The 12,802-nt window shown below is 47.5% G+C and overlaps 1 protein-coding gene across 4 annotated transcripts in view; it reads right to left on the bottom strand.

Annotated features, from left to right (window-relative positions):
• The window catches only part of LOC119979536 (kinase non-catalytic C-lobe domain-containing protein 1), a 261,428-nt gene that overhangs the window by 164,472 nt on the left and 84,154 nt on the right, over positions 1-12,802 (bottom strand). The window lies entirely within an intron of this gene.

Below are 12,802 nucleotides of genomic sequence, written 5' to 3'. Positions count from 1 at the left end.
GCCAAGGCCCAGGGAAAGGGAGGCAACCGATGAGGTCCCGTGAAGGAGAGGCACCCCTGGAGGGCTCTGCCATATTGCCCGGGCGCTGGCGCGGAGACAGGAACCCATGCAAATGCGCAAAAACGTGCCGGCCGTGGCGCGCATGCGTGAACTCGTGCTGGCCATGGCGCGTTGGCTTTCGGACGCTGGAGCTGCAGAGACCACTCCACCACCGTACTAGCCCCTGGAAGGGGTGGATAGCTGCCAGGTGAGGCCAGTTGACACCGGAGTGGCTCGCTTCACTTTTCAAGCCGGCGTCAGAAGTTGGCCGCAGGATTGGAGAATCCCGGCCCATATCTTCATAATTGTCCTTATTTATGTTTAAAACACTAGTTTTAAATCCACTCCTCTCTCTGAATAGTTGATGGCCCACTTCTGCTCTGATGCCTTATGGACTTATTGGCTTCATGGGAAATTAAATTGTACCATGATCACTAGAAGGTTATTAATTAACCCTGTCTTATCTACTATACCAGATCTAGTATAACCTCTCTGCTTGGTGCTAAACCAAGCTGCTCTAAGAAGCTGTCCCAAAAACACTCTATGAGGGTGGTATTAGCCGTTGACAAGAACAGCAACGTGGGCACAAAATTGGGCGAGAATTGGGAAATGCGATTCTCACCAACAAGATTGCATTTCCCGATTTTCCAGGCCCCTGGCCGGTGACGTAAAGTGAATCCCACCATGGATAGTCAGGAAAGTAATTTAAATACATCTACATATGATTAGCAAGCCCTCCGGCTGGGACTTCTCCTTCACTGACTATTCATTGGGGGCCGGCAGGATGTCACACCTGCATGATTTACAACAGCTGTACGCAAAATGAGAACCATGCAACCTCACCTTGGAAAGGGATATCGGAGGTGAGCGCTCAGGTTGCCATCACCCTCCAGGTTGTTGATTGCAGAGGGGGCACCAGAGAGGATGCTGAGGACACAGATAAGTGCAACATGGGGTGAAGGTTCAGCCTCAGCATCTTGGTGGTGAGGTCGCTCGCAGACCTTAGTGGCCCTTCATGGCGGTGAGCCTCTAGGTTTAAAGGGCTCTGGTGACTGGGGAGCAGGCAGTGCTTCCCATCTCCTCCTTGCTGGGCTTATGGCGATATCACTGCTGAGGGATTACCCTGCCAGAGTGACAGCTGGAAAGTGCGTGAGTCGAGGTTCCTGGGCGGGGTTCTGGAAGGTACCAGGCTGCTTGGGCAGAGTGGGTGACTCAGACAAGACGTAGTTCCCAGCCTCATGAGGGCAGAAGGCCCATACACAGTGCGGAGGATGAGTGCAGTCAGAATGAACCCCCTCACTCAGGTTTGATCTTTGAAGACCGAGGGCATGGGATGTCGGAAAGTTCAAGGGCACTGGTTATGGAGGCCAAGCTGTCAGGAATTTGTATGTGGGTGGCTGGCTATTCAAGTCGGAAGACTTGTTAAACCACAGTCCATGAAGAATCAGGATGCCATCTAAGAATGAAGCTGACTATAAATTGCAGTCCTTACATGCGTCAGATGTGCCTCGCCTGCTGCAGGGGAAAGCAAATTGGCTAATCAGCTCCCTGACCCTTCCTTGATGAGTCAATTGTGTCAATTTAGTCAGGATTGCAACACTTGTGTGTGCCACTGGCTGGCAACCAATAGTTTATCCCTTGGAAGCTTAGCACTCAAGCATTGAAGCCCAAGACTAAGACTCACATCTCAAAACAGAGAGATGACGTAGATATTTCCCCCAGTGCAAGGCGTTAGGCTGAACTCGCTCATCAGTCATTCTGGTCAGGAGATGATGGGTGGCAGCGTCTCATCCCCCTGTGATGTTAGAGAGCAGAACCATTGAATACAATCATCTGTCCTCACCCATGGGGGATGCACACAGACCTCCGTGGCTCTCAATGGTCGAGGTGCTTCATTCAAGTGGAGTTGATAGGGGCAACTGTGGGTAATTGACTATTGTGTGACGGGGAGGGAGTGAAGATCATTGGAAAGGCGGTCACGTAGGAGGGATGCGCATGGGTGGATGTCACAGATTATGAGACGGCTATGGGTCAGGACATTGTCAGGACTCCAGATCAATCACTTTGATGTTCTCTTCCTTTCAGTTTTTGATTTGAGAGAATCATGGAGCCAGTGGAGCTGCAGTTCTTTTGATGGCTGTGGAGTAGCAGCAATGAACATCAATGTGCCTCACTGCACGCGGTTAGGACTAACGCCATGCAGAGGAAGGGGAGGCTGGGATGATGATCTTCTGGAAGCAGGGCCGCAGATGGCGGCGCCTCAGAGGAGATACTTCTGGCCACGGGTCTATTGCCATAGAATTTCCTCCCTCCAAATGCCAGAGGTCCAGGGCTGAAGAATACGGTGTCTGTCCCCGGTGACGGTGAACCACCTGTTCCAGATGCTGCAAGAGTTGGCACCATATGGACTGGGAGGTCAAACATTGCCTGTGGCCTTCAGTAGAATTCCCAAACCCTGGCACTGCTCAGGCAACACAGCCATCTGGACTTCCGTTCTCGGCTGTACAGAGCTGTGTCTCTCCTCCTGACTATACTGTCCCTAACTACCACTGCATTTCTATTTACTCTACCTGCTTGAATGGCTTCCTGTATCATGGTGCCATGGTTAGTTTGTTCATCCACCCTGCAGCCACCACTTTCAGTCACAGAGGCTGCAAGGATGTCAAACCTGTTGGACAACTGCAAAGGCTGAGGTTCCTCTAATTTATCTTCTGGGTCCCGAGAGCTGCCTCATTCACAGTCATACCATCCTGACCACTGACTAGATCAGAAGACCCTCTGCAGGATTCTCCATTGGCGGGATCCTCTACTTCGTTGGCAGCGAACCCATTCCACGTAGGTTTCCCAATGGCGTGGGGTGGCCACAATGGGAAACCCAATTGGCCAGCTGTGGAAACGGAGAATCCTGCTGCCGGTGCGGGTGTGCCGAGCTGGAAAACAGGGCTGGCTGGACGGAGAATCCAAAGTGTCCAGGTACCTTTCCACCTCCCGCCACATTGCAGTGTCTGCAATTCGGCCTCCAGCTCAATCACTCTCAACCCAAAGATCCTCAAGTCGTAGACACTTACTGCAGACATGTTTCTTCTGGATCACGGTGGTGGCTGGTAACTCTCACATTCTGCAGGGGCAACACATCTCCTGAACTGCCATCTCTTACCTGTTAACTAATCCTTAAACTAATTTTTAATTAATAAACACTGCTACTCCAAAACGCCTTTACTACTACGAGTAAACTTTATTACAACTAATAAAACCTAACAATTACAAATAAATACTCAAATTTTGAAGGTAAATGAGCAAAAAAACAGCAAACAATCATTTATCTGTTTTCCTGTGATCAACGTCGCCAAGAATATAAGAGTTCAGTCTCCGCTGGAATATTGAGTCCAATTCTAGGCACCATAGAACATAGATCATGCCTACCCGCCTATATCACACTCTCATTTTCAAAAACATGGCCCCTCTCCTCGGTGAACACTGAAGAAAAGTATTCGTTCAACGCCTCTCCTATTTCTTCTGACTCCATGCACAAGTTCCCACTACTGTCCTTGACCGGCCCTAACCTCACCCTGGTCATTCTTTTATTTCTTACATAAGAGTAAAAAGCGTTGGGGTTTTCCTTGATCTGACCCGCCAAGGACTTCTCATGCCCCTTCCTAGCTCTCCTAAGCACTTTTTTTTAGCTCATTCCTTGCTACTTGTAACCCTCAACCAACCCAACTGAACCTTGTTTTCTCATCCTTATAGACGCTTCCTTTTTCCTCTTAACAAGACATTCAACCTCTTTTGTGAACCATGGTTCCCTCACACGGCCATTTCCTCCCTATCTGACAGGGACATACCTATCAAGGGCACACAGTATTTGTTCCTTGAACAAGCTCCACTTTTCATTTGTGCCTTTCCTTGACAGTTTCTGTTCCCATCTTATGCTTCCTAATTCTTGCCTAATCGCATCATAATTACCCCTCCCCAATTATAAACCTTGCCCTGCCGTATGGCCCTATCCCTCTCCATTGCAATAGTGAACTCGCTCCAAAGTGCTCTCCCACAAAACAAATCTAACACTTGGCCCGGTTCATTACCCAGTACCAAATTCAATGTGACCCCCCTCTTGTCGGCCTATCCACATATTGTGTCAGGAAACCCTCCTGCACACACTGTACAAAAACTGCCCCATCCGAACTGTTCGACCTATAGAGGTTACAATCAATATTTGGAAAGTTAAAGACACCCATAACAATTACCCTGAGACCTCCACACCTATCCATAATCTGTTTTGCAATTTCTTCCTCCACATCTCTATTACTATTTGGGGGCCTATAGAAAACTCCTAACAACGTGACCACACCTTTCCTATTTCTAACTTCGGCCCATATTACCTCAGTAAGCAGATCCCCTTCGAACTGTCTTTCTGCAGCCATTAGAATATCCTTGATACCCTCCTCAGTACCTCACTACTCTCAACACTGGCTTCTGGACTACAGCTCGTTTTCCTATCCCCCTTGTAAAAGGATCGAGAACGAGAAGGCAGAAATTTAAAGTAACTGGCAAAAGAAACGGAAACAACATGAGAACAAGAAAGTACCGCAGTGAGTGGTTCAGGTCCAGAATGAATTGTCTTAGGGTGTGGGGGAGGAAGGTTCAATCAAAGTTTCTGAAAGGGACATCGGCTGTTAGCTGAAAAGGAAGAATGTGCAGGGCTACGGGGGGAAAGGTGAGAGAATGGGACAAGGTCATCCGGAGAGCTGATTCAAACACAATGGTCTGAATGAATGACTGACCTCCAGCATAAAAATTCTGTGATCGTGTGAAATGTAACAATGTGGCACAGCACCAAACTAAAATCAACAAAAGGCACCCATAAAACAAAAAATTGTCGCAGCTTGCATTTAGTCAAACACCAGTTAAACAAGAAAACAACAGCCTGCATGAGTCGAATGTCGCCAAAGACTTGAAGGAACGGCCGGACTATAACAGTTAATGTGGGACTGGGGAAACAGTACCATCCATGTTATGGTTAAGAGAGTCACATGGGAGTAGTAGAATGTAGCGGTGAGTCTGAAATGAAAAAATGAAATGAAAATCACTTATTGTCATGAGTAGGCTTCAATGAAGTTACTGTGAAAAGCCCCTTGTCGCCACATTCCGGCGCCTGTTCGGGGAGGCTGGTACGGGAATTGAACCGTACTGCTGGCCTGCCTTGGTCTGCTTGAAAAACCAGCGATTTAGCCCAGTGTGCTAAACCAGGACTGTGTCCTGTATATATGTATGTAGTTAGTCTTATTAATAAACAGCTATTGTTCAACCGCACAAGTCTCTAGACAGCTTTGTGAGACAACATACAACCGTACAACACCATACACTTAGTAAGTGGTTGGGAGGGGTTCAAGAGCACCATGTGGCTAAGGGGAGACGTTCACCCCAAAAAGGAACACTTGCATTGTGGAGTCCTGAGGAGAACTGATGCTTCACCTGGTCCCATAGAGAAAGCTTATAAATCAGAACAAGAACCGTTTTGGCCTCTTTTGGCCCCAGATCCTCCTCTTGCTGAATTGGCCTGGGAAGTGAAGGCCCAGGCAGGGTTCCCATTGAAATTGCTATGATTCCCCAATTATATAATTGGTGTGCACTCTGTTTGTTTAAAGGACTCGCTGGATTTTGGGACATGTGTCTCACCTGTTCTAATGAGAAGATTAAGATCATAACCCACAGGAACAGGGTCAGTGGGGGTAAGTTTCAGGTGTCAATTTAACTGCCTTTATTCCATGTCTCAATTTGGACTTTTAGAATGTTTAGAGTTGTGCAATACAATCCCTAGGGCAGTGATAAATACTAGAATATCACAGAGTAAAAACAGAATTTTACTCAGTCAGTCAATCAGTAAATCAGCAGCCGTGAGTTTATTCTTTACATTGCATAAATGCCCTGGCATAGAATCACATCGCCCGTAACTCATCACGAGCAATGCCACAGGAGATTTGTTAGTTGTAAAAATATAACTTGGAGCTGACATTATTGCACCATTTGGTAATGTCAGTGAAGGGTGGGTGATTTAGTAAATGCTAATCTATTAACGGAATGGATCCAAAGATTACATTCATTATTGGTCCTGCTGTGTAAACAAACTGCTTATACTTCAATGACTAAGCAAACATACAAGTCCTAACATGCGAGAACAAGAACATAGCTAGTGAATCAAATCAACAGGATTATTTTATATCCTTTGCCTTGCTAAAACCCTGATTGTAAAGAAAAGGGTTTGACTGTTCTATTTTGATTTGCATCAAAAGATTAAGATTGCATTTCATGACATAAGTTTGGAAAAGTGCAAACATTGAGTGTATTTCAGTAGTTAAATGGAACCAGCCGCATATCCAATTCCATGAACTCAGTTAGCGGGAACAAAACAACTGGCAAGAAACTTCACATCGCCATTGTCTTAGCAGAGCACTGAACTCACTTATGGCAAGAAGTTTTAACTCACTGACAGCGAACAAGTGAACCAACTGGATGGTGCAGAGGGAGGTGCGTTCCATTATAACAGCTGGGCCTCATTTACATAGAGCTGCTCATCCCACATGGGCATCTGGAGCATCTCACCAGGTAAGCCCAGAGGCCGCCATGCCAACAAAAAGGTCACTTGTCCTGGAAACGAACACTGGGTGTAGTGTGAAATGAGCAATCAATTCACTACTGAGACTATATCACATTACTGGTGCAAACCAATCTCGCTCACTCCCTTTCCACCTGTTCTCATTAATGAAGATGATGCTTGGGTGCGAGCTCGGGTGCTCCTACATTTGAATCTACTGCTGTTCATCGTGGAAATGGCTGATCAGACTGCTAACACTAACCCCAAAGAGCTGGAAGAAATTCAAAAGTATTGCACAGATGATGGTTCATTTGTTTGACACTGCTTTGAACCCGAGTATTGTTCCTATAGACTGAATGGTAATGGGTTTGGTTCCAATAATAGATGAAGAAGTCAGACTCTGTGAATAATTGGCCACCATTATTGATGCTAGCTACTGTGAAGAAAGATTGGAAAAACAAATCTATCCAGTTAACATCATTCAGTTGCCATTCTGTCTTGTGCCTCAGCAATGTCCCACTGCCCCTCTCCCCGACCCCACAACACCCAAGCAGACATGCAATCTCCTGCGAACGGCAAAAAAAGTTAGGACAAACTTCCGCAAGTTCATCTCCTGCTCACAAATGTAATCAAGCAATATCCAGGGCATTGTGCTAACTTCGGAGCATCAATAATTCAAGCAATGATCTTTTAATATGTTAAAATGTCCTCTTCCGTCGCTTCTCGGCCTTTTGGCTAAGATCAAGTGTTAGATCAATTGTCCCGCAGCGTCCAAAGTTTAAATGAGGTTCGAGGGATAGGGTAGGAGAATGGGCCTAGGTGGGATGCTCTTCGGAGGGTCAGTGCAGACTCAATGGGTCGAATTGCCTCCTTCTGCACTGCACTGTAGGAATTCTAAGCCCAGGATTAGGTGCTATGCCTTTTCTTGTTGGCTTGGATCTTGTCCATCTCTCTTGTGGGGACCATGAAGTGGACTCAATTTGAATTTGAATTGTTTTTTGGAGCAAGCAATTAGATGGATTAAGGGTTTACCCTGTCCACTCCGTGCATTGGCTTTGCAACTTTAAGGATGGGATATTTTTAAGGTCCCCTTCCAGCAGTAACATTTCCAGTTCTCTTATGAATATCTACAGTAAATCAACACTCAGTGAACATTTTGGTATCATGCTCATACCGTTTATACGAATGCCCCATTCTCCTTTTTAACCAGATAAAAGGATGAACAGAATAGATTCTAAGATCACTAATCATGTCTCCTGTAAGCTTTGCATTTCTCCAACAACGAAAGCACCAATCCTTGATGTGGTACACACAGGACAAGAACAGAAATTGGGTTTGATAATTGATAGCAGTGGCTGAGTCCAGAGTAGTATACGAACTTTGGAAATAGATTGTTCCTGTCTCTTTCATCAAAAGATTGTGACACATCGATGGACTTTTAAATTATTGCTGAACCCATCTTCAATTACCGTTACACAAATCTGCAGTTCAGTAGTGACAACAGAATTATACAGCAGTACCCACTGGAATTTAGAACAGTCTTGAATGCACAGAGCAAAGGAATAGCTGACCGGATTAGAATGAATCGCTGGCAAGTCACAATGGAATAGTTATGTAAGACCATAAACTACTAGACCTAAGCTTCAGGTGTTTATCTTCACTTCAGAAACCTCATATTTTTAAAACTTTTTTTCATGGGATGTATTCGTCTCTGGTAAGGTCAGCATTTGTTACCCAACCCTAATTGCCCTTGAGAAGGTGGTGGCGAGTTGCCTGCTTGAACCTGTAGTCCATCCGGTGCAGGTACTCCCGCAAAACCGCTTGGAAGGGAGCTCTGGGGTTTTGATCCTGCAATGGTGAAGGAACAGCGATATCGTTCCAAGTGTGGATGGTGTGCGACTTGGAGTAGAACATGTTGGTTGTGGTATTCAAATGCATCTATCGCTCTTGTCCTCCGAGGTGATAGAGGTCGCAAGAAGCTGCTATTAAAGGAACCCTGCTAAGTTGGGGGAGGAAATTGTGTAGGATAAATGTCAATGGACTAGTGATCCAGAGGCCCAGGTTAATGCTCTGGGGACATGAGTTCAAACCCTGCCACGACAATGAATACAATCTGTAACTGAAAGCCAGTTCCAGTAATGGTAACCATGAAAGCATTATCGATTGCCGTAAAAACCCATCTGTTTTGTTAGTGTCCTTTGGGGAGGGAAAGCGTCATACATGTCTGGCCTACATGTGACTCCAGATCCACAGAAATGCTGTTGATGGGATGGGGCAACAAATGCTGGCCTTGCAGGTAACAACAACATCCCATGGAACAAGACAATTATATATCTCAGAATACGTTGCTGCCACTGTGCTTTGATGGTGGAAGGAGTAAATGTTTAAGTTGGTGGATGGAGTGCTGATCAAGAGGGCTGCTTTGTCCTGAATGGTGTTGAGTTTCTTGAGTAGTTTGGAGGTAGGTGGAGACGATTCCGTCAAACTCCTTGGGTGGAATTTTATGGCCCCTCCAACCGGCGGGATTTTCCAGTCTCGTTGAAGTCACTGGACTTTTGAATGACTCGCCACATCTCCCGATCCCCCCATTGCCCACCGCACTGGGGTGGGTGACAAAATTCTGCCCCTCATAGATGGTGGATGAGCTTTGGAAGTCAAGAGGACTCACCACAGGATTCCCAGTCTCCGACCCGCTTTTGTAGCCAAAGTATTTATATGGCTCATCCAGTTCAGTTTCTGGCCAATGGTAGTCCCCAAGATATTGATAGCGGGGCTGAACGATGGTAATGCCATTGAATGCCAAGGGTTGGACTTCCAGTGGCAGTCATGGTGTGAGTGGTCGCACAGAGGGCAGTTCCTGATTGAAGACACAGAAAAGAGCTCTATTTACCCGAAATCGGGTGCAACTTCGACGGAAAAGTGTAATAGAATGTCAGAGGCGAAGTTCCCCTTGGAGTGGGATGTCTGCTGGTTATCAAACCAGGCAGAAGGTGAAAGACCTGGCCAAGGAGTTGAAAGAGACCTGTGGCACAGCAGCCAGTGGAAGGATGGTGGAGGGGGAAGGGCCAGTGCAAGTTGGAAAGCCCCAGATGGAACAGTTGATGGCCTTCATCAAGGAAGAGTTCCGCCAGCAGAGGAAGGAGATGCAAGAGGATCAATCAAAGGCCACTGAAGGGATATGAAGTAGGGGAAGGCCCCGGGGCCCGATGGTTACCCAGCGGAATTCTATAAGGAGTTTGCGACAGACCTGGCACCACATCTCCTGGGGGGGGTTTAATGAGGTGTTGGAGAACGGGAGCTGCCAGAGATGATATTGCATGCAATGATCACATTAATACCAAAAAAGAGGAAGGACCCGTTGGAATGTGGGTCGTACAGGCCCATATCTTTGTTAAATACGGATGTGAAAGTACTGGCTAAGTTGGTAGCGTGAAGGATTGGAAGATTGTATCCCCAGGGTGGTTGCAGATGACCAAACAGGCTTCGTAAAGGGTAGGTAGCTTCCTAGTAATATAGGCGGTTGTTAAACGTGATCATGACACTGTCGAGAGCACAGATGCCGGAGGTAGTGGTGTCTATGGATGCGGAGAAGGCATTCGAGCGGGTGGAGTGGCGATACCTGTTTGAGGTCCTGGAAAGTTTGGGCTTGGGTCAAAGTTTATGGCACGGGTGCGCCTGTTATATGTGGCACCGATGGCTAGTGTGCGGACCAATGACATGGATTCACGGAACTTAGAACTGCAAAGGGGAACAAGGCAAGAATGCCTGCAGTCACCGCTGCTGTTTGCACTGGCTACAGAGCCTCTGGCAATGGCTGTTAGGGGGTCGGCAGAGTGGCGACGGATCATGAGGAGACGAAAGGAGCATCGAGTGTTTCTATACATGGATGACATACAATTGTATGGTTCTAACCCTCTGGGGAGCATGGAGAGGGCAGCACGGTAGCATTGTGGATAGCACAATCGCTTCACAGCTCCAGTGTCCCAGGTTCGATTCCGGCTTGGGTCACTGTCTGTGCAGAGTCTGCACATCCTCCCCGTGTGTGCGTGGGTTTCCTCCGGGTGCTCCGGTTTCCTCCCACAGTCCAAAGATGTGCAAGTTAGGTGGATTTGACATGATAAATTGCCCTTGGTGTCCAAAATTGACCTTTGTGTTGGGTGGGGTTACTGGGTTATGGGGATAGGGTGGAGGTGTTAACCTTGGGTAGGGTGCTCTTTCCAGGAGCCGGTGCAGACTCGATGGGCCAAATGGCCTCCTTCTGCACTGTAGATTCTATGAGCTTTAGCGATCATGGGTCTATTGGGGAAGTTTGGGGTGTTTTCGGGATATAAGTTAAATGTAGAGAAAAACAAAGTGTTCCAGTTGAATGAGTTGGTTCGGCGAGTGTATCTAGGGGGGTTGCCATTTAAGGTGGCCAGACAGGTTTAGATACCTGGCGATTCAGATAGCGAGAGAATAGGCGATGCAAATGGTATTTAACAAAACTGGTGGAGGAGATTAGTGAGGATCTGAAGAGGTGGGAGACACTGCACTTGACTTGGCAGGGAGGGTCCAAGTGGGGAAGATGAACGTTCTGCCGAGGTTCCTGTTCATATTCCAGACACTCCTGATCTTTGTACCGAAGGCCTTCTTTCGAAAGCTGGATATGACTATTTCAGACTTTGTATGGGGAGGGAAGGTGCAAAGGGTTAAGAAGACACTGTTATAGAGATAGAGGCAGAAGGGAGGGTTGGCATTGTCGAACTTGCTACATTATTACGAGGTGGTGAACATGGGAAGGTGGTGCGGTGGTGAGAAGACTGGGTTAGGATGGAGGAAGAATCATGTCGGGGGTCCAGCTTGAGGACTATGGTGACGGCAGCATTGCCAATGGCGCCAAGGAAACACTTAGAGAGCCCTGTAGTAGGCGGCACGGCAGCACAGCGGTTAGCACTGTTGCTTCACAGTGCCAGGGTTCCAGGTTCGATTCCCAAATTAGGTCACTGCCTGTGCGGAGTCTGCATGTTTCTCTGTGTCTGCGTGGGTTTCCTCTGGGTGCTCTGGTTTCCTCCCACAAGTCCCAAAAGACGTGCTGTTAGGTAATTAGGACATTCTGAATTCTCCCTCCGTGTACCCGAGCACGTGCCGGAGTGTGGCGACGAGGGGCTTTTCACAGTCACTTCATTTCAGTGTTGATGTAAGCCTACTTGTGACAATAAAGATTATTAATTAATTAGTGCAGTCCACAGTGAAGGGCTGGAACCAGCTGAGGAGGCACTTTAGGATAGAGGGAATGTCGGTGTTAATGCCGTAGTGCAAAGAATACGGTTCTGAGCCGGGTGGGTGGACAGATGGCATGTTTAGGAAGTGGAGAGGAGAGAGGCTGGTTAAGGTGGGGAATCTGTACCTGGAGAAAAAGTTGGCCAGTATAGAGGAACTGAAAGAGAGTGTAGAGGTCCTGAGAGAAAGTGAGTTTAGGTACCTGCAGGTAAGGGACTTTGCGCAGAAGGTTTGGAAGGAGTTCCCCAGGTTGCTGAGGTACACCCTGTTGGAGCGACTGCTGCCAGTCACATTCGCCCACAATTGCCTCACCTTCACAAAACCCATTTGATCTTTGCCTATCACCTCCAGGAAGCAGTCCTCGATTCGTAAGGCCAGCACCTTTGCCAACAACTTGACGTCTACATTCAGTAGTGATATCGGGCGGTACAACCCACACTGCTCCGGATCCTTGTCCTTCTTTAATATCAGGGAGATGGACGCCTGCACAATGTAGGGGGGATTTCCCGCTCTCCTTTGCTTCATTATACGCCCTCACCAGTAGTGGCCCCAGGTCTACCCCAAACCTTTTATAGAACTATATCGAGAACCCAGCCAGTCCCGGGCTTCCCTGACTGCATCGCCCCATGCTCTCTATCACCTCCCTCAACCCGATTGTGGTCCCAGTTCTTGAACTAACCCCTCCTCTACTTTGGGGAACTCCAGCCGATCCAAAAACTGCCGTTTCCCCCCCCCCCCCCCCCCCCCCCCCCCCCATCCTGGCGGGGGCTCCAATTCGTATAGACTTCTATAAAATGCCTCATAACACGCCATTCACCCCCTCCGGGTCCATCACTACCTTACCATTATCACCCCTCACACTGTCAATCTCCCTCGCCACCTCCTGCTTTCTCAACTTATGGCCAACATTCT

Source organism: Scyliorhinus canicula, chromosome 16 (genome assembly GCF_902713615.1).
Source record: "Scyliorhinus canicula chromosome 16, sScyCan1.1, whole genome shotgun sequence".
NCBI lineage: Eukaryota > Metazoa > Chordata > Chondrichthyes > Carcharhiniformes > Scyliorhinidae > Scyliorhinus > Scyliorhinus canicula.
This window is presented reverse-complemented; position numbering and strand designations above follow the sequence as displayed.